Source organism: Urocitellus parryii, chromosome 9 (assembly GCF_045843805.1).
Source record: "Urocitellus parryii isolate mUroPar1 chromosome 9, mUroPar1.hap1, whole genome shotgun sequence".
Classification (NCBI taxonomy): Eukaryota; Metazoa; Chordata; class Mammalia; order Rodentia; family Sciuridae; genus Urocitellus; species Urocitellus parryii.
In genome coordinates, this window is record NC_135539.1 from 124,235,426 (window position 1) to 124,241,957 (window position 6,532).

Below are 6,532 nucleotides of genomic sequence, written 5' to 3' on the forward strand. Positions count from 1 at the left end.
CCATCTTGATGGGGCAAACTTTTGGTCACATCCCTTGAATGTTTCCAGGAGGGTCCCTAACAATGTGATCCCATATTGATATACCTTTGTAAAACTTTCAGAAGTCATGTATGTTAAACACAGTTTAACACTGCCCCATTCTGCTCTCATTTTCCTCCACCACCCTGTACCTCTTGATAGTAGCCGGTTGTGGCTTTGAGGATCCAGCTGAGAGGTGAAGATAATACACTATTTCAGGAGTAGAAAAACATTACTTGGGGAGTTAACAACCACTTCCCTATATAATTAAGTTTCCAGCCATCCTGGTTCAGAAACAGCCTTTAGGAACACTTATACTACTTGCCATGCTAACTCACCTGACATTGTGATACACAGTGCCAAGTATTCCAAGACACCTGGAATAGGAAGGATGTGGGTAATGGAGAAGAAACCAAGTTTGAAAGGTATGGAAATGCAAATGGTGCTGTGGAATGCTCTTCCAATCAGGCAGATGGTGTTGTAAGTGGAGAACTTAGCTTTTACTAATGTTTTGACAAAACAGAATTTCTTTTTGTTTATGAACTTAGTTGATAATGAGATATAGAACTATAAATTACTATTTTTATTTTTTGAAGTTATTTGTGGTAATGAACTTTATCTTTTATCTAAATTCTGACAAATACATGTAATAGTATCACACATACCAAGTTCATCTGGGTGAAAAAGACTCATGTTATTTGTATTTTAAATATCCACAATAAAAAATAATATTTGATCAATCATGTCCAGTGCATGACTGATTCATAATTTTAAATTCTTTATAATATTACAAACTAATCAAGGGAAATAAAGTAAACAACAGCGGTGTGGCAGATGTTTAATGAATGAAAATGGTGTATTACCTTTTGGCTTCTGTGATGCTGTGGTATTTATCAACCTTTTAATATTTGTGATTATTCATCCTCATTTGATGTATGAACTCACTGGTTTTTTTTTTCCTTTTTTTTCCAGTACTGGGGATTGAACCCAGGGCTTCATACATGTTAGGCAAGTACTCTACCACAGAGCTACACCCTTGCCAGATGTGTTTACCTTTTAAAACTCAATTTGCCTTCAGAATTTTACGTTACTTTTTTCTAAAGGGGCCTCCATATTGTATAATCCTCACAACACACAGGGCCTAAATCATTCCATGAGAAAAAATACTGGGAGATTGAGGAGTGTGGATGCTTTCAGGAGACTGTGGGGAGCCACATCAGAAAGAGAAGAGAAATGGAAACCTAAAACTGGGAAACTAAGGAGTAGATAGATGGAGAAAGACGAGGAAATCCCTGAAGCAAATGGAAAGAGAGCTTCTACAGAAGGAAGACACTAGTGGAAGACGGCCTCACAGGGACCTTGTTATTAAATTTTAGGAAGGAAGTGATTTGTCCTGTTAAAAGCCCCAGAATGGTCACAATGAGTTGATTAAGAATTGGTCCCTGAATTAAATCCCCCAAAGGCATAGCAATTTCAGTGAAAAAAAAAAAATGGGAGCCATTGACAAAAGTCCCACTTGTACTAAGTTCATAATGAATTTAAGATGAACAAGTCAATACTGACCGCGCAGAAAATTGGTCTGATACTTGATTGTGAAGAGTTTAAATTAGGACAGTTTGAGCACTAAGCAGGAGAGAGAGGGAGAGGGAGAGGGAAAGAGAGAGGGGGAGAGGGGAAGGGAGAGGGGGAGAGGGGAAGGGAGAGGGAGGGAGAGGAGAGACAGGGGAGGGAGGGGGGAGAGAGAGAAAATGAACACCTTTTTGTTCAAAAGTGGGACATTTGAGCATTTTTAACTGCTAATAGAAGCTGAAAGAGGAGGTTATGTTCACTTAAGGAGGAATTTGCACTTCTTTTACATCCCTCAAAACCACAGGACATGGGTAGTAGTTACAACTCTACTTGTTAAATGGAATGCCTTTGGTATGACCTTCCTTTCACCATTCTGCCTTTTAACAAGAGATCCCTCTTAGTTTTTGCATTATTCTCCTATTCTTCCAGGGCTGAAATCATTTGTCCTGCGGACTACAAGACCATTATTCTCTGCATTGCTTCTTTCCTAGTCAGACCTCTTGACTGTGCTCTGTGCTGGGTGTCCTGGGCTTCCAGATGTTTCCTTCACACCTCTTGCTCTCTTCTCTGCTAGATGACCACTACTTTTTTTCTCCCATTGAATCATTCTTTCTCTTTTCTGTCTCAGTAGATGCTACTTTAAGTTGTTCATGTTCTACTAGTTATATGTTAATATAAAGTGATAAGAATATCAATATTCATATGCACATATCTTGAAATGATCAAGACATGCTGTAGCTATTTAGGTTACATATGTTATAGGGAGATGAAACTGCTTTTCCTTTGAGAAAATACTTTGAACTATAAGCACAAATGTTGCTATCTTTTCAGTCCATGGTTTACTTACAGACTTTACAAGATCTTTTGTGCTTTTCACATTGCTTACATCTGAAGTGCAATGAGGATTCTTAAAAAGACAGTGGTTATTAAACATTTGTAAATATATAGTTATAGCCTTTAACTCCTAGTGAATTGAAATAAGTCATTGACACTTGTAAAACTGAAACTAAAGTACAGAATTTATTAAATAGATAAATACACGTGTTCATATATACAGGCAACCTTAGATTTCTCAATAAAGTTCTAAAGGTATTTAAAGCTACTATGCAATGATATTTATTTTCCACTGGCTTCTACTCCATAATATTAAAATCTTCCTTTGGGACAAAGGGTTTTCTCTTGCTTAAAACACAGTCAGGGTTCAAATTTTAACCTTTAAGTGTTAGGGTCTATTTATTCTTTCTTAAAAGACTACTAGCAGGAAGAAAAATGTACAAAGGAATCTATAGAACTGTAGGACAAGAAACAAGACTTTAAAAATACATTTTTAGTAGATTGATCATGAATTCAACCATTTAAATCTCTCCTAATGTGCTCTTGTTTTTTAACAATGGATTATGGCATGTTCCCATAAAAGATTCATATTCAAAAATTAAACCCTGTTTTGAATGATTAATTTTAAAATCATATTTTTTTTCTGCTGAATAATAGACATTTTCTTTTTTTTTCAATTTAAGAAGTAAGAAAAAACAGTCTTGTGATTTTTGAGTTCATGATATGTCTTTGAAGTAAACCTGACATATTTGGAAAGTGGAATAAAAACAAAAACTCTAAGTCATCATGCACAAAAATATTTGCTTTTGAAAGACCTAAACTGACACTATAAAAAATTAAACAGTGTAATTCAAATCTATAAGAAATACATGAGGAATACCCAGTATATCTAAATTAGTGAAATATGTAACTTTTTCTTATTATCAGCTTTCAAAAACAGCCATTTATTTATTGTATTTTATTTCTAAGTCATCATCATTCACAACATTAATGGTCCAAATATTACAAACTGTTTTCCTAAATGCACAAAAGAAAAAAAAAGCACTAGAAGGATGAACCCACACTCTTTGTAAGGAGTTAATTGCTTCAAAATTCTTGTTTAGGAAAATAGAAATGTTTTATGTAAAATATCTAGGAAATTAATTAAATAATCACCACCCAAGGAAAAAATATGAATTGAACAAGACAATTTTCATTTCTAGAAATATTCATAGCTGACTTTAATCTAGATACAAATACAAAGCATAAATATTCAATGGCTAAACAATAACCTGATTAAATTTCACTGGGTATTTTTTTTTTTCATTACTATTGAATTTTAAGCAAACTGAGGAGAAAAATATAATGTGGTTTCTTAAAAAAATAAGTTCTTTAAAAATGTTATTTCCCACCTTCTATTATACTTTGAAATATATAAGTATTTTTTCATTTATTGTTACAACTAATTATATCATATATTTTAATATACCATATAAATAATAATTGTATATAAAATACAAAAAAAATTCTGAAGTGACATAGTAAAGTAAATATATCAATACTTGTTTCTGGTGGTTTCCCATTAAAAGCAGTGGCAAATATAACAAAACATAAAAGGATCATAGTCTATGTGAATATTCATAGAATAATTGATTACTGCTGTGACAACATCCCATCTTTTTTATGTAGTTGTAAAAGGAGTTCACTTTAAATTACTGACATAACCATGAAATAAGTTACATGACTTTGTGGTTGGAAAGTAAATAAGGACAATATTAGATATAACTGGGGTGAACTTGTTATGTAGGGAATGTGCAGGAAAGGATAGAGATAAACTCTTTGTAAAAAAATAAATAATAATAAAGGTGAGAAGACTAGTGATACTGAGACCAAACTGTAAGTTTTTGCTTTGAAAAGATATTTCTTTGTAAAATTTCCTTTGTACTTTAAGAATGAGTCTCTTCAGTTTTCCAATAATGATTCAAATTGATTTATGTTTATGTTATCACTATATGATTAGGAATACTGGCTAATCAGTTTTCATATAGACAAAAGGAAAGAATATTAAATCTAAATTTTAAGTCCTGGATAATACACTTGAAATGTTTTTTAAATTCTAGAAAAGAAACATAGAATAGTTCTCAAATTTATGGCCTAGAATGTTACTGTGCTTTAAAGGCCAAATGCTACAAGGCTTTATTAAAAGGATGCTAAAAAGGAGAAAAAAACACATTTATTAAATAAATGTTTAATTGTTTATTAAATAAACATGTATTCTCATCAAGAATACTATGAATACATAAAGTTGCTACACCATAGAGATTCAGTAATAGTGTAGAGAATAGTAACTAAAACAATGGAAGGTAGTGGAATGAACTGTACACATAAGATAAAAATAAAAACAGAAGCAAGATTGGGAAGATAAAGTAAGTTGGAGACTAGGTTTCATCTGTAATGCCCTAAAGGTTTTAGATTTTTATAATGAATATTTGAAAAAAGAAAAAAACCAAAAAACTCTTGATTTTTGTTTTGAGACTGAAATAGATCGTTTAAGACAAATATAAAAAGCTGTATTCATATAAATATAAAAGTCATTATTGATGAAATGATTAATATTTGATATACTCATTCAAAAGGATTTCAGAGAAATTTATGGATTGTAGCTCCACATGAATTATTAAAGAAGATAAGATTCTTTTAGAAATATTTCTTCTAACTTTAGACCTGAGCGAGTGGTAGGAGAATGTAAGTTGCATTAAAACATTCTGTGAGAACTGTCAGAAAATAAAAAAACACAGCTGAGGGAGAAAAACAATAATTTGAAGGTCATTTCTACTTAAATACATTACAATTTTATTGATGTTCTACTGCTTAGTTTAGCTTTTTAATGTAAGTGGTTCCTTTCTTAAAGTCAATGGAAGCATTTTAGAAAATGAGATTACAGAATCATTGAATATTAAAATACATTTTCAGGAATGTTAATATTATTCATCTTTTGCAAGTTAATCTTGAATGTTAAATTTCATTCATAAAATCACTGATTGATAGTAACTGATGGAATAAAAGCATGTAGAGGGAGACATGAACAGAATCACACGTGGAAGAGCTACAGCTGATATTTTTCTGAAAAATCTTCACTACCAAAAACCTTTAATTGCTTTCTTTTCTAATTTATTAAATTGGGAGATCTAGAATCATCGCTCAGGATGAGGAATGAGTTGAGGAGATAAGAGAAAAGTATCGATATTGAAGGGCTTTGGTTGGATTTCTATTAGAGGTCATTTAACATTCAATTTTCCACAAACCATTTTGACAACTGCTCCATTTTAGGTATTATCAAACACCTACTGCTTCTAGTGGTGAAGGTGATATTTGTGACTTCCTTCAGCATCATTAGGGAAAATGTGAGTGTCAATCATTAACCAAGAAATCTCACTCTATGATAATAAGACAGAAGTTACCAGCTATTTATATAGAGACACTTCCAATAATAAATGAAAGGATCATTACGGAGTATTGAGGATGAGTAGGAAAATGGATTCCCGATTTCAGCAGAGTTCTGAATAGGAAAGGGGACCACACAGCTTCTGTCACTACAAGGAGCCTCAGTGGCAAGGTGGGGAAGTCACAGCTTTTCCCATCTCTGTCACTTACCATGCATGATCTGAAGAAATAACTGAGCTTTCAGTGTGTGTGTGTGTGTGTTTCCTGTTCAAAAGTGGAAATGTGACTTTAATTTCTAGGCTCCTGTCTATTTTCAAAACTCTATTTCATTTTTTGGAATAATTAAAACTTACCCATTTTAAACAGAGACTAAATTTTGGTTGGAACCTCCAGAATAAATGCTGAGAAATGCATCACTATTTTCCCCTAAGTGCACAAAAATGCACACTAAATATTTCACAACCAGTTTGAGTTATGCTGTGCTTTAAAGAACTTGCAAATGTACGGGGAATATTCTATTTGCATGTGTTTAAATGTTTATTTTCCATGATGAAGGGGAGGCAAAATTTTGTCTATCAAATGAATAGTTTGCGGAAACATGAAATAAGACATTCTATTTTTTCCTCAGCTTTTAAATGTTCAATCTCAAAATAGAAATAGCAATAAAGATAAATAAATCTGTGCAAAT